This window comes from Cavia porcellus, unplaced genomic scaffold (genome assembly GCF_034190915.1).
Source record: "Cavia porcellus strain 051 isolate PalLab524CR breed Dunkin Hartley unplaced genomic scaffold, mCavPor4.1 scaffold_33, whole genome shotgun sequence".
Lineage (NCBI taxonomy): Eukaryota > Metazoa > Chordata > Mammalia > Rodentia > Caviidae > Cavia > Cavia porcellus.
This window is the reverse complement of record NW_026947516.1, coordinates 3,138,949-3,160,735: the sequence shown is the minus strand read 5'-3', so window position 1 is coordinate 3,160,735 and position 21,787 is coordinate 3,138,949. Positions and strand designations below refer to the sequence as shown.

At 38.5% G+C, this 21,787-nt stretch overlaps 1 protein-coding gene and 1 pseudogene across 4 annotated transcripts in view; one reads left to right on the top strand and one right to left on the bottom strand.

Annotated features, from left to right (window-relative positions):
• The window catches only part of Nlgn4x (neuroligin 4 X-linked), a 360,846-nt gene that overhangs the window by 301,656 nt on the left and 37,403 nt on the right, over positions 1–21,787 (top strand). The gene's annotated exons all lie outside the window — the stretch shown is intronic.
• Positions 10,615–10,739, bottom strand: LOC111754836 (small nucleolar RNA SNORA2/SNORA34 family; annotated as a pseudogene).

The window sequence follows — 21,787 nt, the reverse complement described above, 5'->3', positions numbered from 1 at the left end:
AAGCACGCCTTGTGTGCACTAAGCGACATGTTCGGACACCCTTGCAGATCTCAGCTCTTTTCCATTGGAGGTGGCTCTCTGTTTTCTCTTTCATTAGACACAAACAGAGCAAGCGGGAAGCCCTGACCCAGTGTCATGTTTGTACCCTGCAGCCTTCTAAATCAAATGCCCCACAATATTTTTCGAACCTTCTATCAAGTTGCCAAATATTGTCTCTGCCCTCTCCCAGCGAATAGTTGGTCCTTCCCTTAATGATTCAGGTTTGTTGATGGACTGAATCAGTGGCTGGTGTTGGACACCAGCCTGTGACCAGGGGAATTGATACTTACTCTCCATGACATGCCCTCCTTCCTGAAATAATACATTTTTTTTCAGGAAAAGTTAGATATTGACCAAGAATATAGACCATTCCAAAATTGGATCAATTTACTCAGCTACATTTTTTCAAAGGTTATTAGACTCTGCCCTTTCATTTTCTTCCCAAATTATGATTCATGTAAAAATGAGCCATCTAGAAATAGGACAGGTAACCACAGCTTTTATCTGTACACACCTCATTAGGGTATGACTTAGACTATCTTGCAGATGTAAATGCCTGTGTATTCTAATTGCATTTATGGTGCAACATTTTAAAACATATTTTTATCCTAGCAATTTTTTTTCTGTACTACTGGCTGCCAGTAGTACAGAAGGTTTTATTCATGATATTCAGGAAAACTAATATGCTCATAGGGAAACTCAGGTGTAGTCTGAAATATTCAAAGCTACACTGTGTTGTTGGGGGGTTTTGTTAGTTCATTTTTATTTTCATTTTATTTTTCCTTTCTTAATACTAGGGATTGAAGCCAGGAAGACTCTTCTACTGAGTAATATACTCAGTATATTTCTTTCTTTCTCTTTTTTTCTTTCTTTCTTTCTTTCTTTCTTTCTTTCTTTCTTTCTTTGTTTCTTTCTTTCTTTCTTTCTTTCCTTCGTATCTCTATAAGTTGCCCAGCCAGGACTTCAATTTAAGATTCTCCTGTCTCAGCCTCCTAAGTAGCAAGTATTACAGGGGTTCACCTGGATTGAATGCTTTTTGTTTCCAAACATGCAAGCAATATTTCTGAAATTTCTAAGCTGTGTGTTTCGTGAGTCTGGCCTTCAAAAAATTTTTTTTCCACTTTATGTGGGGTTTTTGGTTGGTATTTTTGCTATTGTTAGTTTTTGCCTTGATCATTTTACTTTAATAAATATGAAAACACTTGAGAATTTTAAGAATAGCCTTGCTGCAGCTAAGAGTTTGCAATGATGCATTTCTACCAAAAACAACTGAACCGTCCTGGTCACTTTTCCTGTTCTGCATTTTGAAGTGTTATTGTTTGGGGACCAGTTTGGATTCTAACATGCAGTTTCATTTCATTGATATTGTTGTTACCTTTCTCAAGTCCTTTGAGATATTAAGCAAGAGTGAATTCTTGTATTCCCCAGTAGAACAGAAATTACCATTTTTTCCTACAAGTTCAGCAGAAAACTTTACTTCTTAAAGAATAAAGTTTTCTTTGTATGAGTAGAAAATTGTTTAGATGGAGTGAATACTTTCCTTTACAATCTGTAGAACAACAAGGATGTAGATTTCTATTGCTGATAAACAGTTGTTTTTATGCATGTATTTATTTATCCTTTTATTAATACATGTTTCAATGCATTCACCCTCCAGGGCCTTTGCATAGCATTTTGATTCATTGTGCTTCACTTTTTCTCCTTGACTCCTGTCTATTTGCACAAAGTCTAGTTGGCTATCTCTTACTAATTCTGTTTTATGTTGCTTTTTAAATTATTTCTACTTTGGGTTCCTCATGTGTCAAATCATGCCATACTTGAGTGTTTGTGTCTGACTTACTTCACCAAATTTTAAAGTCTCAAAGTGCATTTTATTTCATGCAAATGACGCTAGTGTGTTCTTTATGGCACAATAGTACTCCATTGTGTGTAAGCAGCATTTTTTGTTTAACCGTTCATCATCCATCGATGAAAATGTAAGTGCCTGCCAAGATATAACTATTCGAGCCTGTGATGTTGCTCAATGTCAGGTCTTGAGTTAGATTCCTGGTATAAAAAATAAGTTATAGTTATTGTGAGTTGCCCAGCTTTATATATATATGGGTGTGCATGGATAATTGTCATATGATGTCTTTAACTCTTTGAGGAATGCATCTAGGGGTGGAATTGTTAGATTGAGTGGAATTTCTAGTTCTAGTGTGATGAGGACATTCCTCATGCGTTTCCAAATTGTTTTTACTAGTTTACATCCTCACCAACCTTGTGGAAGGGTTCCTTTTTCCTTGCAGCCTTCCTGGCTTTTATGTTTTATTGTTCATTTATTTTGTGATGGGAGCCTTTCTCTCTGGAGTAAGAGGAAATCCCAGTGCTGTCAGCTTTACATTACTTTTCGTTTTCTCATTAAACTATTAACACTTTGCTTTTCTCATGCCATAGAAGCTAGCTAGAGTCAGCTTTCCGTGTCTGATTTATTTCACTTAGCTTTTTGCACAAAGCTCATTTTCTTTCTGACACATCAGCTGTGCCTCAGGAAGGAGGGCTGTTTTCATTATCACATACTAAAGAAAAAATAAAGGCTCCCTTGGGGTGCGGAGTGGATGCTGTACCTCCATCTGGTTATTTTTAGCTGAGCCTGAAGCGTTGTTGCTAGTGGTCAGAATTTAAGCCGGGGAAAAAATATTGTTCAGTGTCATGAGATCAGAATTTCGGGGAGTGTGCTGAATGCTGTGGTCTCACATCACCCTTTACAAGTTGTACTTTTCCATTTGAAAATAACTTGTACCTTAAATGTTTGATTAACTTTAAGGACATGTTGTCATCTGTTTTGAAGACACGAACCACATAGTTTGTGCTCTTGACAATCTTTGAGTTAAACAAAATTGAAATTAGTTCATAAAATACCATGTGCATCTGTAGGCCAAGATCAAATATACTTGTGTGTTTTTGCTTCAGACTGTAGAGAAACGTTTGAGTAGTGATAATGTCTGCTATCTTTGGATTACAAGGCAGTATAGAATCATTGTATAGCAATATTACAGGGTAACACTCCCTAGTAATGAATGCCATATTGACTCATCATTTGTATCAATGCATAAAGTATTGTATATTAAGGCTACATAAAAGCAATATGTAACATCTTATAGTAACAGTGTAGAGAAATGTTTCATAATAACACTGCTTAGTAGCAATATATGAAGCATCCTAAGGTATCAATACATAGTAACATTCTATAGAGACACTGCTTGGAACCTTCCTGGAGTAAAGCCACACAATAATGATGTGGCATCAGCCTGCTGCAACAGTGTATCTTAACACTGTGGTAACACAGCTTTTCAGTAAGATGCAGCAACCTTAAACTTCCATAGCACCACTGCATGGTTACTGTAGGGTAACACTGCTCAGTAACGTTTGCCAGCAACAGAATAACATATGGCCACAATATATAGCAGCATATGGTAACAATTTATATTAACATATTTAGTAACAGTTTACAGTAGCAATGTATACTAATGTGAAGCAGTGCACTATCTGGTAATCTTGTATAGCAACACTGCATAGAAACAGTGCCCCATAATATACAGTAACGACATCTGAACACTGTACATGAGAAATGTAGAGGACCAGAACACAGTAACTACATACCAGCATATGGAACAGCTTGTAACAACAATGCATAGAAACACATTAAAGTGACATTATACAGTAACACTGCAAAGAAAATACAGTAGCAATCACAGGAACATGTCATAGTGATGACATAGAATAGCACTCACATCTTATAGTAAACTGAATGGTAACATTGCCTGCCACCACTGAACCCAAACATTGTATATTAATATCACACACTATATAAGCTCAGTGACACAGTGTATTATCAATTGCATAGTGATTGCCTAGCAGTAATGCTTTCTTGACATCATGTAGCAACTCTGTGTGCAAAACATAATGTGAAAAAAACAGTTACTGCCTAGAAACAATGTATAATAAAATATGTTAAAAATGTAGGATTTTGTAGCCACAATGTATAGCACCACTGGAGAGTGAAAGTGTCATTAACATCACATAGTAAATGAAATATCAGCAGTGTATGCCAACACTGAATAGTAACAGTATACAATAAAAACATCCTACCAAGACAGGGTACTCACAAATTCAACCTCAGAAACGAAACAAAGTGAGATATTTAATAAGCACTGTCATCACAGCACAAGTGGAAATTTCCACACCTCCAGTCTTTCCTTCACCCGAATATTACAAAGATGTTGTATACAATCACCCTCAAGGCATGTGGATGAGTTGCGTTTGCACCAAATCCTTTCCCTGTTTGCATTTAGGTGCCATCTGAGAGACATCCGATTGTATATTTAGAAATATTCTAAAGTCTGATTAAATAAATCTGATATCCAAAACGTGCAAATTACTGATACTTGCCCTGTATTTCCTCTCTACTCTGGATAGCACTTGAGAATTACTGGTAGGTCACAAGAGACAGATCAAGAAACGGCGAGAGAGAAAGGCAAATCCCTGAGCCCTAACCCACAATGACACCAAGCCATATTTATCAAGAAACAGTCATTCCTCCTTGTGCCTGGCTCCGCAGATGGCTGATTCCCCCCATAGCCTTTCAACCTGCCAAACATTGATTATATTCCTCTCTAAATTTTCCAGATAATTGAGGACAAAATGGAGCTGAGATTTTGGGTTTTCACAACTGCTATCTGCATTGCCCAGAACCCGTGGCACTACGCCAGCCTCGTCTGTTCCGTGGGTTTCCGGGCGGGAGCATAAATTACAGCTTTATTAGGTGGAGCACACATGGCTGCTGGCCACGGGAGGCTCTCCACGGGCCTGTCTTTGGGGACAGGCAGGTTCTTCTCATTCTTGTAGTATCCCTGAGAGAATAGATATGTCTTTCAAGGACACACACTGCCTTGGGCACCCTTAGGGCATCTCTTGCATTGTTCCTAATAATACACTGAACTCCGAAGGTTTTAATGCTTCTGCTCTTAGTATGAAAACCATGTCTAGAAATCATGCACAAACCTGTAATCCCGAGTACTAGGGAGGTTGAGGCAGGAAGATTATAGGTTCAAAGCTAGCCTGAACATCTTAATGAGATCCTGTCTCAATTTCTTTTAAAAAAAATGATAATAAATAAAAGTCATGGGGAAATAAAAGACTAGCTTACTGGCTAAGTATTCCATGGTCTGGTCCTCAGTATTGAGAATTAGGGGGTGGGGGACCATGAATAAACCATGTGAAATCTACCCAGACCAGTTGTATCAGAGCCTACTCAAAAGAATTGAGTATCTTTATTCATACTGTACTTTTTGTTCACTGGTTTATTTATTTGAAGGTTTATGAGGAATGAACCCCAGGCTTTGTCAAGGGCTACATCCCCAGTCTTTTTTAATTATCTTCTTTCTTTTTTTTGAAAAATAATTACACAGTTTCACTATGCTTCTAAATCACCAGTGGCAATCATCCTGCCTCAGCCTCTCAGAAGTCCAGGATTGCATGCAGGTGCCATCACATGAAGCCTTAATTTTTTCCTTAACCTGTATTAACTGTAGCTGCTGATAGAATTTGGTGAATTCTGTACACACATGCAACACCCAGCTCTGCTGTCCTCCCGTGGAATCTAGATGCTCCTCTTCAGTTAGTCACGGGGATGTCTTTTGACTGAACTTTGGACAGTGTTGCATGACCACTAGGCTCTCCCCATGGCTGCTGGAGAAAGGGGTTCCTTCTAAACATCTTTAAGTAGCATCAGCCTGCACGTGTGACTAACAAGACAAAGACCTGTGCATGTGTTGATTCGATGGACGTGCGGAAGCAAGGTGGATTTCGTGGGCTGGTCACCTTGTATTTTATTTATTGAGTGACTAGCAATAGAGTGTAGAGTTTCATCTTGAGCTGTGTCTTTGAGGCCGGGTTTCACTAATTCACAAATCACATGAGCCAATTCCTTTAAAAACGTCCATTGACTATATTTAACATTTACAGGTTAGAAAACTTACTGGAGAACACTGATACACCTTTTGAAGAGTCCTTTTCATGTCTTTGTTCTATGACAGTTGAAACAGAATCCGAGATCTTTGCAGGAAGCCACCTCCCTGGTCATTTTTCTTTCTCTTTTCATTTTCAATTCTATTTTATATCGACCCAGACCCTGTCTTAGTTGCTGTGTTGTTCAGGTGGGGATGAAAATTCTGATCCTCCTATCTCTGCCTCCCAGCACTGGGATTATGTGTTTATCTTCAGAAAGACTGGATTACAAAGCTTCCGATTCATGCCCCAATACACCGGCTAGCAGCACAGTTTAAACAGAGTGTGCCTCCCAAGAAAGACACATCTGTACCCCATCTTTTCTAAGCAACCTCACCTTGTGCACCTCTGTAATACCCTCATTTTCTTCACCATGTGCTTTTTGGGGTTCACCAGCGTTCTATAACAGTGTGCCAGCATTCTCTTGTCTAAGCTGTTTATAACTCATCTTTATTTAGCTGCTTCCCTCTGCCCCCAGTGGCCCTGGAATGTGTTCCCTGTGCATCTTTTACCTTTTATGTATAACTTTTTGTCCTTCATCAGCACTGAGCTCTCCTCCAATCTTGTTTTAAACCGCCTCCAGTGGGGACCTGTTCCCAGTTACTCTACAAAGCTTCTTGATGATCACCTGGGCTGTCTTTCCTAACCTTGGAGACTTTACCCTGCTTCCTTTGGCAGAATTTCTGAAGCCATTGGCTTAGAGCATTTAGGGAGGTGATAGCATTGGATTTTCAAGTGGGTTCCATGGGATGAATGGATGAATAGATCTGTGTGTGTGTGTGTGTGTGTGTGTGTGTGTCCTCAAATTCTTGTGTTCAATCTTCACCTCTATGGTGATGGTTTTCAGAGGTAAAGACCTCATAAGGAGCTAACGTCCTGAGCTTAGGCCTCATAGATGGAATCTGAGCCCTCATAACAGAGACCCCAGGGAGCTCCTGCCACATCCACCATAGGAGGACAGAATGAGAAGGTGCTATCTGCTGTCCGTGCTGTAAAAAGCAGCCTCATCAGAAGCAAGCTATGCCATCCTGGAGCCGAGACTTCATCTTCTAGGACTGGCTGGGTGCCCTCCAAAGGCTGCTGAGTGTCAGCGCCCACCCGGGATGTTGCATTGCACGGGGCGGCCCTGATGGACTGAGACAGGGATAGACCAGCGCAGGGACCTCAGCCTCCAGGACTGGGCCCCGAGGGCTGCTGGGTGTCAGCGCCCACCCGGGATGTGGCATTGCATGGGGCGGCCCTGATGGACTGAGACAGGGATAGACCAGGACAGTGGACTTCAGCCTCCAGGACTGGGCCCCTAGGGCTGCTGGGTGTCAGCACCCACATGGGCTGTGGGATTACACAAGGAGACCCCTATGCACTAAGACAGGGAGAGACCAGCATAGGGGACCTCAGCCTCCAGTACTGGGACTACTGTTCAAAGCCCACCTATACTGAGGAATTGCAATAAGTCAGCCAGGGGTACTGGAAATTCGCAGAGTCCAAAAAAAACCAGATCACAAGCTCATGCTCCATTCATTCCCACCTAGTAGACAATCCTGGGAGTCAGGCTTTGTATAGATTTATGCAAACTTGGTTTTTTGCCTTTTTAATATAAAATGATGACCTCCCAATGAGTGCATTTATTACTCCCATTCTTAAAGAACATGAATCTGAATATGTATTTCAGAGCTACATATTATTTATAATCTTGGTACAGTGTAATTTTCATTGGCTAGAAAAGGTCACAAAAAATAACATGTTTTGAAAATCATTTTCATTTTGTTTAGATGTAAATTATGAACAGCATTTCTGTTTTGTGACCCACCCTTTGACATTCCCATTGTTTGAGTACTATTTTTGTGCTATAAATTTAGTAACTCATATTCCCACAGAAAATAACATTTTATATAATGCTGAATATATATATATATATATATATATATATATATATACACATATATGCATACATATTCCTTTGAAAATGAAATTTCAATGAGCTTTTCTTCCTTTTTATTAGTGTATATATTCACGTACACTTAGCTTTGACTGATTTCTCCTTAGTTTCAAATGTGATTGTAAAACTAGAATTTTTTAAAAAAAAAATTCTTCTGTCTCTTCGAGTCTCACTGTTACTTAGGTTAGATGTGTATTTATTTCATTTCCTACTTCAATATGTTTATCTTGTGTCCTGTGATCAAGCTATCCTGTGAATGCCTGCACCGTGAACATAAGACATGCAGAAAGGATTTGTGTTACTGTGGGAGACAACTCCAGTCACCCCCTTTGAAGGCAGAACATTGATGTACCTTTGATTCTATGGAGATTTATTTCCTTATACTGATAGGTAGAGAGCTGGCAGGGTATTTCTTCTCTCTTTGGCTCTAAGCATTGCAAATAAGGCTAGCTGGGGTATTGATATGTACTCAAGGCAAAGAGTGTATGAGTTCCCATGGCACAAAACTTTATATATCAACAACCTCCTGAAACGATTCAGTTGCTACCTTAGTTGAATTATGTAAATTGATCCTTCTGCATGTCCTTAATTCTACATTTTGCAGAGATACTTTTCTCCCCAACTGGCTAACCAGCTCAAGTTACTCGTATAGTTCCCCCCATCCTTACTGTCACTCATCCCTGAGCCACCCAGCTTCTTCACAAGAGAATAAATTCCAGGAAAGCCCTAAGATCGAGGCCCTAGGATCTGCTTTTGGCAAGGTGAAAGCACAGTTTGTGTTTAACCCTCCTGGGCTGCATCCAGCACATAGACTCTTAGTAACATGCCAAGCACACTATGTCTATGTAGCTGTGATTGGTTAATTCCAATGTCCAATTACTTCCCAGAGCATGAAGTGCTGTGATTGGTTAATTCTGATGTCCAATTACATCCCTGAGCACAAAGTGATGTGATTGGTTAATTCTGATGTCCAATTACATCCCTGAGCACAAAGTGCTGTGATTGGTTAATTCCGATGTCCAATTACATCCCTGAGCACAAAGTGCTGTGATTGGTTAATTCCGATGTCCAATTACATCCCGGAGCACAAAGTGCTGTGATTGGTTAATTTGATGTCTAATTACATCCCTGGGCACAAAGTGCACTTGGAACTGCTTTTTACCCTCTGCTTCCTAATTCATCTTTCAAAGTGACTGCGGTTCCTTGAATAACCCTTTGTCCCTCCTTTATTTAATTCAGGAAAGACATTGCTCAAGCGTGTGCCTACAAGTTAGGTCCAGAACACACCAGAAAATATCCCCCAATATTTATGCCGTCTGGCTGTCTTTTCACTGGCTTTTATTTTGCATATCCTTCCTGAGGAGTTGCTGCATGTTGACCACACATCTGAATTCCTAGCATCCTCTCCTCCTCCCCCTTCCCTCCGTCTATCTTTTGGTCAATTTCCCTTTACAGAAGATCTATCTTCCTCCTTTCTGTGAGCCAGCTTTTGTTTTGCTCTGTCCTTGTATTCTGTGTTACTCCTAGAAAGGAAACCATGAGATCTCTCAACTAATGGGTCTGATTCATTTCCCTTAGAATTAGGGACTCTAAGTGAATCTATTTTCATTCTATAGACTGGTGTTTATCCTTCTTTATGGCAGAGTAGAACTCCCTAGTATATAAATACTAAGTTTTCTTTATCCCCTTGCCTGTTGATGGACAGTTCGGTTGCTTCCAAGATTCACCTATTGTGAATCACACTGCTGTATCCATGGGTGTGCATGGAACTCTGTAATATCGATTATCAAAATCAAACACCTATGTATTCATCAATTGTGCTTCCAAACACCGAGTCACCAACCAAGCAGGCATTGCCAGCCTTCCATCTCCTGCTAGGATCTTTTGCAATAAATAATATGTGAGTCAATCTTTTTTTCTTGTTCCTGGCACACGTGTTATTATTTTTTTCCTGGGGATTGGAATCATGCTGTACATGTGTTCTCAGTAAATTCTTGACACATACTTTGGGGGCTTTATCTCGAAAAGGTGGAGTATTTAATCAATCTGCTTATTCAGTGACCTTCTTAGTCCTACACACATCTTCTGCTAGAACTTCCATGCTTTTTTTTTTAAGGGTGCAAAATTAAACACGACAAAACAGAACAGAATAGGACGTAAGAAAGTAATGTAAGAGATATAAATTTCAAAGCTAGGCGACCTGAGATCTTCACTGTCTATCATATTGTCTCTTGTTTTCTTCCAAATAGTTGTCCATGTCTTCACACCAAGAGAACTGATACAAAACAATATAGTATAAAACTGATCTGAACAGAATGAGGAAAGAGTTTTAGGTCTTCAAAACCATACAACAGGGAAGTCACTGGTGGCTGTCGTAGAGTCTCTTGTTCTCTTCAAAATAGCTGACCATACTCTCATGTATATTGAAGTTCAACAATACAAAACAAGCAAGGAGGGAGGGGTAGCTTGGTTTCCTGAGCTCCAGGTCCCAGCACGGCTGGGTCCCGGTAAACGCCATGGTTCCCTCGTGGGCCGCCACATGCTGTCACGCTCACAGCCGCTCACCAGCGCAGGAAGGGGTCGCTTCAAGCTGTGTCTTTCTAATGAATTAACCAACTTCTGAAATTGCCAACAGACCATAGAAAGACGTCTCTTTAGGCTCCTGCTTGAAACCAACAGAGTCGGGAAGCTGCTGGCCTTGATTCAGGGCCAACTTCCATGTTTTTATGCATGCAATTTTCTTTCTTTCTCATTGCATTTATCATTACTTATTGTGACTTTTACATGCCAAACTGTAGAAATAATCTCTGCTTTTCCTAGGGTCATTCTATATTTTGTTTTGAGACAAGTTTTGGCTAAGTTGCCCATGCTAGAAAAAAAAAAAAAAAAAATTGCATCCTTCTGCCTCAGCATCCTGGAGGGCTGAGATTTCAAGCACGGATCCTCACTCTCCAGGAACCCAGAAATCCTCACCATATTTCCCAAAATACCCTGCAGTCTTTCCTAGCCATTATTTGACAAAATGAAATGAGGGTGCACATGCTGCCTTGCAATCCAAATTGGTTATTTTATTTATTATATTTGCTCTTTTTTTTTAAGTCAAATGATCCTTTTTTCAACTACTACTAAAAATATAAAACAAATAAGTCACTTAATAGAATTTTTGGCTGATTTCTTTATTTTTATGTATGTATTTATTCTGGACCTGGAACTTCATTGAGTGTGGGATGATATGCAATGCTGGTATCTATCCAAATCTGGCATATGTTTATGTGCCATTCCTTTGGGTTCTTAGCAGAGATCAGGCACAGAATTTGAACTCTCCACAGGCCCTGATTCACAGAAAAAGAGGTGAAACTGTCTAGGGTTTTATTTTGCTTTACTTTTTTTTAGAGTCCTGGGGATTGAACCAAGCTCCTGTATGCTGAGCTTCATCTCCAACCCATTTTTATTTGTAGCTCTATTTTTAGACAAAGTCTAGCTAAGTCCTTAATTTGGTCAAGCTAGATGCAAATTTAGGAGCTTCTCTGCTTCAGCCTTCCTGAATGATGGCCATACAGCTGTTTTAAACTACGGATCTTGAGTTTTTGTTTTCTTTTTTGTTTGTTTGTTTGTTTGTTTTTGTCTTTTTTCTTTTTATCGGTACCGGGATTGAACTCACAACCGCCTGCTTGCAAGGCATGTGCTTATGCCGCTGAGCTAAATCCCCAGGCCAGATTCTGAGTTTTTTGAGCAGGCAAGAATCCTTGGAAGGCAGCCAGGTTGGACAAAGAAACTCTTTGCATTATAGAAAAGCAGAAATACCTTCACCGAGGCAAAGAGTGTGAGCTCCCCCTGCTCATTCGAAACCAAGGATTCCAGACCCATTAGGGCTGCCATGCAAGCAGGAAGCCTCTTTGTTCAATTTCTGTGTGATTTCCATCAACTGTCTTGAAAGGAATTGTGCAGTGATCAGTGTCAAGTCTGAAGGCGGTCTCCACACACACGTTTCGCTCTGGAAGATTCCTGGCCAGCCTCTGTTCCCATTGACTTCATGCAGGTATTCAATCCATTATTTGCTCACAACGAGGCTCCAAAATTTACCTGATAGATGTTCCAAGATTTTCAGTGGGTACCTCAAAGTCCTGAAGCAGAGTGATACATATGTTGAGATAAGGATCTAAAATATTTCCCATAGTCTCATGTGTTGAGACTTCCCTACCTTGGAGTATCCAACCATGGACGGAGTAGCCAACCATGGACCGAGCATCTGAAACCATGAACCGGAATAAACCATCCCTTTTGTTTGTGGGTGTCAGGTGTTGCATCTCAGTGACAGAAAAGGGACTAATATCAGATACTCAACAAAGCTCTGGCACACTTCCCCACTTGAAGACAGCACTCCAACCCAGCAACAGTCTCATTTATGAGACAGGTCCACGCCAAATGAATAAGAGATGGTCATGTAGACTTGGGATCAACGTGGAACAGAGTGATGATTCATCACACAAACAGAAAATGGCAGGAGGCATCATCCAGCCACTCAGAATAGCAAACACTCAAAAACACAGGAACTGTACAAGTTACACTTAATGATATCAAATTGATTGACTTGGCAGCTGCTTAGGGGATTAATAAATCACACTCCTGGATGTCTGTGAGGGTCACAAGATCATGACCTTGTGGACTCTATATGGTCCCCAGATCCTTCCACTTCTTGGTTCTCTAGACACTCTTTTTCCTATGTACCAGATTTTTTCTTGCATGATTTTAGCACAATAAGATATGCTTTCTGGCTGAGTTATGTCTGTTACATGAGTTGCAGCTGGTGTGGTGTATGCCAAGGGAAGCTAAGTTTTGCTAGTCTCTAATAATAAGAATGAACTAAGCCTGCCTTTCCTGTCCTTGGATAGGCTGTCTGGCTATAAATTTTAGAATTCTCTTTATCATAGTTCAGTGTGTGGATAGGATGTGGGCACTGGATGGGGGACGTGGCTGTGACCTTAGAAGTGGGGTACATCAGTACCCCGGTGATCTTTCCCTTGATCTTCCCTCTGATCATTAGACAGGAGGAACCTTCCATGCACCAAACTCTTCTCCCATGATGTGTCTGCCTTGGATCCAACCAACCGTGGACCAACACCATTAAAATCCTAAGTCACATTAAACCTCTCCTCCTTTGAGTTGTGAACATCAGAGATTTCATCTCAGCAGTAGGACAGGGTACACGATTGGAGAAGTGTTTGGCATCTCCCCTTAAAAAGGACTCTGAGTGGAGTTCCAATCTTGCATTCTCTGTTATTTTGCATAATCATAGTTTAACTTTTTCTCTTCACCAATTACCAGTGTGTCAAAGACAGATACATTATCATAAATCAGCCACTTGGCAATATTCGCATTTTTAATCAGTTTGCAATCAGGCTATGAACAAGAAGAGAACACCTTGAGGGATAATTGTGTTCTTTAGAAGTCTTGACTTCTTAGGAAGAAACTTAATGACTTTTCCCCTCTAATTCTCTCTTCCAAAAGTTAAATGGCTATTAAAAAGCAAAAACTATATTATAGTCAAACTCACTCTGACCTAGAGAGGGGAATTTTTATTTGCTTTGCTTTGCATTAATTTGGTCTTTGAGTTTTTCCTTCTGCTAATTTTGCTCGTGATAATTTCACGGAAAATATTGCATTAAACACAAAATTGTAATCTCTCCCTGTCTCTGTCTCTCTCTGACTGTCTCTCTGTCTCTCTCTCTGTCTCTTTCTCTCTCTCTGTGTCTCTCTCTGTGTCTCCCTGTCTGTCTGTCTGTCTGTCTCTCTCTCTCTCTCTCTCTCTCTCTCTCTCTCCCCCCCCTCTCTCTCCAAGCTAATAACAGTTTATGTATGGTTCTTTCTCTATTAACTCAAGCCACGCAAGAATGAATTTTCAAGCAATCACCTGGCTTTGGTGATTTATTATTCCTTCACCTTATGCTTTAACAATTTCTCCAGGGCTATCATAGCTTATATAATAGAATGATGAGAGAAAATGACTTTTGCAGTAATTGCTGAATGCAGATCCAAATGTTCTCAGCTGAAAACAGCAAACCAAAGAAAGGAAATTTTCTAAATTATAGAACCAAGTGGTACCACTATGTGATAGACTACTTTTCATGTCCTGAACATCACTGGAAATCCTTTGAAGCAGCCAGTCTTCATTAGGATATGACTGTGTCATTTTTCTCTATTTTTATTAACAATGCAATAGTACTTGCATGATTTTACTGAAGGTAACAATATTAGCCTCTTTTAACACAGTAAATGTAAGTCAAATTGGAAGGCAATGTTTGAACCATCTATTTAAGCCTGGTAAATTCTCTGTTACAGTGGAGTTCGATTAAGAATTAAGCTATAATAGAAAGCTTAATAAAAAAAAAATGTGGACGGAAGATAGGAAAGCGACTTTTTAATCTGCCTCTGCCCTCAGTAGTAAGGTAACTTTCAAGTTAGAAGTATTGATTGAATCCATGAAATATGTGTCTTTATCTTCCTAAGTATTAAAAATTGAAGATTTTTTTTCAATGAAATGCAACCCCTAGCATAGGACACATATGAGATGCAATGTATTTGAGCATATTTAATGTTTGAACAGTGTAATCTTTCTCTCTGAAGTCTTTTAGGATGCTGGGTTGCCTTCTTAGAAATGATGAAATGACATTTTAAAAATTTTTCTGTTGTTCCCTATTTGTTTCTCAGCAATGTTGGACTGAATCATTATATTGGTGCTATTTTGCCTCGGCAGGACATTTAGCTTCAGGAAAGACTCTAAAAAAAAAAAAAAAAAAATGAGCATCGAAGCAGAAAAAGACCTTCCACATAGCTAAAAATAGGGCACCCTTTACAGGTACTACATCGTGCAAAGAGGATATTGTTAAGCAAACCAAGTTTTTTTAGGTGTTTCTTGCTGACTAATTTTGGGTTTTTGCATTTTATTTTATTTTTATTTTACCATATAGCTAACTGCAGACTCATAACCCTGCAGGAGACCTTTATCCTTTCCATCATTATGGTATAAAGTGATAGTCAGGAGGTCAGGTATGGTGACAACTGTTTGTAATCTCAAGATTTTTGGTGATAGATGCTTGAGGGTAACAAGTTGAAGCTCAGTCTGGGGAAATTAGCAACTTAGTGAGACCCTCCTCTAAAACAACAATAACAATGACTATATTAATAACAATAATTATATGGAAAACCAGAAGTGTAATATTCCTTTTTTTTTTTTTACAAAACAGAAATATTAAAATATATGAAGTGTAAAATAATTGAGCATTGCATGGAGAAAGTTAAAGAAAAATCAGTTCTTTGAGCATAAGACTTCCTAAGCAAAGGATATATTTTTTTATTTAAAGAGAAAAAAGAAAGGACATAAAAAACAAATCAGTAAAAGGATATAAGTAGTACAGAATTTCAAGAAAAAAATGTACAGTAAGAAATCACTAGTTAATAGGTTAAATATTGTCATCTTAGAAACAGTTGTCCAAATGATAAAATTAAAGCATTTAAAGTGGACATTCATACAGTGAGATTGCAGACAGTTCCGTTCAATGATCTAACAAAAGCTCAGGAATATGGTTTTCCATCCTACACACTCGAACATACCCGTGGTTATATCCCTTAGTCCACCTTCTTTTCCTCTCTTTTTTACAATAACAATTGCACTTTTTGGGTTTTATTACTCCCACAGTTCTTATTACTTTTTTTGCAGAGAATAAAACCAAACGTGACTAAGGAAGACAGAGTTAGTTAGAACACAAGAATGGGCATAGTAAATGATGCAAAAATAGAATAGCAGGTGATCAAAAGTGGTTACCATTGATTGTGCCTCTTTCTATTTTTAAAAAGAGTTGCCTATATCATCAGGTATAATAGAATTGATCAAAACAGTACAGAACAAGACCAATAAAACCTACACTGGATACCTTACAGGACTTCAAAAGAAGATAATAGTCAAACCATAATGGGCATCATAGTATATCTTATTGCCTTCAAAGTGGTTGCCTATACCCTCTAACTTGGTACTATCAAACAAAATAAATATAGAATAATCAGACAGAACAAGATGGGGAAAGTAATACTGGGGTTCAAATCAGGTTAATAGGAAAACAAAAAAGTGACTATAATATATCCCGCTATTGTTTAATTTAGTTTTCCCTTAATTAAAAAAAAATGAGAAAAATAGATTAATTTAAAGAAAAGGGTGGAGATTGAGACAAAAGAGGACATTGTAACAGAACAACGCAGGTCAGAGCCGAACCATTCAAGCATCATTGTGTTTCACCACCAGATAATCTAACATAATAGTAGTCACCATAGTGCCTCTTTCCAAGGATATTTTTAAGACTGAGATATTCTTTCAGATTACTTGGTGGGATATGGATGCTGTGATCTCTTGCACCTAAGATTACAAATGAATACAAACTCTCAGTAAGTTTACACATTCCTCCTACGGGAAAGGTATATGTGCGTATGTGTGAACACCGATGAATTTCCAGGACATCCAGCAGTTTGCACAAGACTTTTACAGTGACAGTTTTAAGAACCTCACCCCCAACAAACTCTGGATTCACAGTTTTAGAACCTGACCCTAATTTCTAATGGGAGTAAAATCGTTTGGTCGTAACACCCAGCATCACATTGGAAGTCTAAATTAACCTCTCTGAGCTTGAACCCAAAGTCTAACTTGACCCCAAATCTCTATCCTAACCCTTGCACGCTGACCTTTAATTCTCCATTTTGCACTCTTAGATGCCTGTTTATGGTACTTTGACTGAGCTTGGAACCCCATCCTTACTAGTTGTTTGAAGACATGAATTGTAAACCAAATTCCACGTTAACCTCACTTCCTAGGCACTCAGTGAACTCAGGAAAAGATAACACTACCTAGACGTCTAAATACAAGTATCTCCACCCACAAATCTGGGTGTGACTTACCCATCTCTGCAAATTCTATAGATCATGCAGAATTGAACAAATTCTCTATTGCATTTTCTGGAAGACTGGTATTCTTGACAAAATGGTACTAAAATACTCATTTACAATAACTGTGTGTGTAGACTTTCAGGTAAAATACGCCTGACTTTGACCTGTGATGTTTCAATTATCTGCGACCATAATCCAGAGGTAACACTGAGGTTCTGGGTCTTGAATATGACTTTAAACCCAAACCTCCGTGTCTACAGGAACCTATACACCTTCTCAAGCATTGTTTCCCAGTTCCAAAAAGGGCATTAAAAAACACCTCTGTGTGTGTGTGTGTGTATGTGTGTGTGTGTGTGTGTAGATTAAATAGAAGATTTCAGGCTAGAAAGTAGAAGTATTCTATCACCATGATGGAAAAATCAATCTTCCCCATTGAACGTGTCTTCTAAGAAAATTTTCTTCCTGATTTTCTTGCTTGGTGGTTTCCCATGCCACAGATTTTTAGAGCAAATTTAGTACTCTTTAGAGTTTGGATTCCACACTTTGCTGCTCATGACTTCACAAATAATCCCCCAAAATGCATGTCTGTCCCTAGCAGGAATTTTGCCTAAGCTTCACTGAAATCACTTTGCATACACAGGGAACCCTTTAAGTTCTCAGTGGTGTCTCTAAGCTGTGCTCACCATGTGAATAATTGCTGTTTATCGATTTCAATCACACAGCCAGAATCCACAGGAGAGACGGCCCAGGACTTTCCTGGGAATCACTTGTGAGTTGAGGATTCATGTGCAGAAATCACCAAATGAAATGCATCATAAGTAATATCTTCTCCAGGCTGCCAATGGAGAATGGTAGAATATTAGATTTTTAAGAAATCATTTTAATAAAAGCCTTGGGAACTATTAATTGAGATTTAATTAATTGATTAGCTCACTGTAGTTAATATGAACTCACACTTGGCACATGGCTAGGAAACGTAACAGCACAGAGTGTATGTTTTTTTTTTCCTTCCAGATAAGCAATTATTTGAAATAATTGAGAGTAAACCACAAACAAAAATTCATAGCTTCTTGGGGATCAGGAAATGTAAGATAGTGGATCGTGAGTGTTTTTAAACTCCTGAAAGTATGTATTTTATTGGATATGTCTCCCTGGTTTATACAGTCTTATTTCCAGTGTCTTTTGCCAAATTTAATTTTACAGAGAATCATTTGTTTGTGTACATGAATAATGAAGGGAATGGCTTTTTGCATATGACCTGAATTAAAATTACAATATTGTGAACAGTTTTGAAGGCTTCTTTTTATCAATTTCTTTCCTTTAGAGTCACATTTTCTAATCACGCTTATTAGCTCCTTCTTTTAATAAATATTTTGTCTACAAAATTGTTTCAATCAGCATACACCTGATAGTGATTTTAGTGCAACTTGTTTTTGATTTTTATATAAAAGATCACTCTATGTGCATCTTAGGGCCTGGAGAAATTGCCCAGAGGGATTAGAATTTTTAATCCTCCTGACTCAGCCTCACCGGCGTGCCGTGGTTACAGGTGTGCACCACCATCCGTGCCTGGGAATTTTTAGTAAATATTAGCAATAAATGCCATGAATTTAAGAATGTATTACATGTGTTCGTGGTGAGTAGCCATGACTGTGCTTGAGGTAATGATTGCTTTGTGTTCTATACAAAGCACCCTATACATTGACAACAGTCCAGTAAAACTTTTTTTGAAGCTGGAAATTTGGTCTCAATTTACCGTTTTGAAAGTTTAAATTGATGAATATTTGTACATACCTTTTCTTGATAAGTGCTGATGTATCTCTATCTGAAAATTGTACTCTTTGATGCTTTGTGTACCTATTAGGAAACACACTCAAAGCTCCAAAATCTGTGTGGGTGAGATAATGTTATACATCCATGAACAGTATGGAGTTTTGCTTTGCTAATTCCTAAACATCTCTGGACCAAATATAATTGAAATAAAGATACAACTAGGATCTTAAAAACACAAGTTCTCAGACAATAGCATCGTATGTAGTATTTGTAGCATATGTAAATCACCATTTTCAGATTAAGAAATGTAAGTCTTGCTGGCTGATTGCACAAAATCTTAAAGCATATTCTTCTCCCTTATCATTGTACATCATTAATGGTTTATGCTTAATTTGTTCACAAACTAAATTATACAATGGGACTTTCCAACATTGAACTACATGAGCTAGGTGATACATCCTTAAATTCATTGTATTTACTGTTAATTAATTATGTTAATTATTCATTGTATTTACTGTTAATTCATTATGGGTTGGTTTTTTGTTTCTCTGGGCTTATTTTTTTTTTTCATTTCGCTGCAAAATAAGAGACTGTCATTTTCTTCATATATACTGATCTTTCCTGACTTTAGTGCCCACGAACAATAGCTCCAAAGAAAGTGTAAGGGAATCATTTTTTCTACATTCTGAGGGAATCTCTACAAAAAATGTTTCATTCTTTAAAAGTAATGGGCTTCCCAAGAAGACCATCTGAGCCTAGTGACGTCTCCAACGTATTTGAAAATATCATTTATTCCCTTTTAATTTGTCAAGATCTAATATTATTTTCACACGTCACACATACAAAACTGCGTATGTAAACATTGCCCTGGTAAATATCTTTTTGTCGACTCTTGCGTGGTCTGGGTTTTGTGCATTCATTTTTCTAATGCCATCAGAAAAGATAGATTGAGGAATTTAGCAGCTCCAAAGAACAACTGTTGGCTGTCTTAGGTTCTGTAATCAGAAATGCTGAAGGCTTGATTTACATTTCCGTTTAGGATTATGGCGGGCAAAGTGTTGGCAGGATCCTCTTCTTTCTGGTTACCATGGAGACGCATCTCCTGATGCTTCTTTTAATTTTTCACTGGTTTCTTTGTGTTTCTAGTGTTGGTTGTATGATGTCCATATAATGTATAGATATATGCATCACCACATTTTCTTTATCCTCTAAGACATTTTAAACACAAATTTCATGAAGTTAAAGGCAGCCTTTACTTTTCATATCTTGTACGACGTTCTTCTCAAATTCTTTGCAATCTTACTGTGTGTTTTCTCACTGAAAGGTTTAGAGCTAGTCTTTGTTTCCCCAAACGAAGTGATCGTATCTTCTGCACATTCCCTGAGTCAGTAACATTTCTAAAGTTTTTCCCATGTTTATTTCCTCCCTGAGCCATGTCTTCTTTATCATCTAACATCCTCTCCTGCCTTTGCATGAGTCTTCCTCTGAAGACTGCTGGAATTTTCCTATTGTCTTGCGTATCTCTAGATGTCATAATATCACTCCTACTTCAGGCATTGTAGAAGCTCAATATACAGCAAACTAATTTGCAAAATCAAAACAAGGTCTTGTTATTGTATTGTTTCAAGGGTGTTGTAATTATTTCATCAAGTACACTCTCCTGTTGTATTATTTCCCTCCTTCTGCATGCTAGTGTGAGAGTGTCCTTCCCAATGATAAGCTGTCATCCCTGGAAGGTTACTTCTTGATTTTTATTCTTGCTGGTGGCTCTTACAAAGGGCATCCCATCTCCCCTTCCAATGTAGACTTTTGTTCTTTTACTGTCATCCTGAAATCTACATTGCTATCATTATCTTCATTGTGCATAAAATTTATTTCACACTCACTGTGTGCACTGAATATTTTTGCCTTTTTTCGTCACCTGCTTTGAAATTCATTTCCTTGAGTACATTCATTTTTGCATGCTAAATACTTTATCAATCTGTGGCAATACGGCTTATTAGAAGGTATATGTTATTTATAGATTCAGCATGTTATACCTGCATTTATGTTTATATTTTTACATGCACAGGTTTTCTGCGAGATCATTTTGGATTTTTTTTTAAACCAGGGTTCAAACTCATGACTTTGTGCTTGCCAGGCAGGCCCTTAGGCTGCTGAGCTAAATCCCCAGCTAGTTTTTAGCCTTTGCATTTATGTTTTTCTCTGATAATAAATATCATCATTCTCATAATACATTTTGGTAGCATGTAAAGCCAAATTGAAGTATCTACATATTTCTTTAATGAGGTTAACACAGGAGGTGATTTGGAGCCAGGCTCAGGTGTTCATATCTGTACACTCAGCTTCTCACGTGCAGAAGCATGAGGATCCTGAGTTCAAGACTTGTCTCAACAATCTCATGCGACCTTGGCACAAAATAATACGGGTTGGGGATATAACTCAGTGGAAGAATGCTTACCTAGCATGTAAGTTCTCAAGTCTTTAAATCAATATTAGTGTCCTATTTGATGGAGGAGGACAGGTGGCCTATTAACCAGATTTCTTTTAGGAATCAGGTGGTGGAATGTGCTCTCTAAATTTTTAACCAACTGGGCCAATGTGGGTGAATGTTTTAAGCAATGTGAATGAATATATCTTGCTCCAGAGTTTAAGGATGCATGGGGAGAAAAATATATGGTGATTCGACAGTGATTAACATTTTTGATGGAGAAAATCTTAGAGTGAATTTAAACTTTCACTCACTGAAGTCAATGCAGTTACGTCTTCTACACTCTGCAGAGTTTACAGACTCTCAGATCCACAAAAGTATACTTGTGTACCGCAAATGCCGTTCAGAAGAAAACCCTGGGATGGAAAATATGTATTTGTTATCCCAACACTTGTCAAAGTCTGTCTAGTGGGCTATCATCTCCTCCTGAAAAAGATCCCAGAATCTCCACAGACATCTTCCAAATGCTCCTTTGGGGTATATCACAGTACCAACCATCATAACATATCACCACTCGACTTTGCATCCCCAAATATTTAATGACTCATAGTGACAGCTAAAAAGAC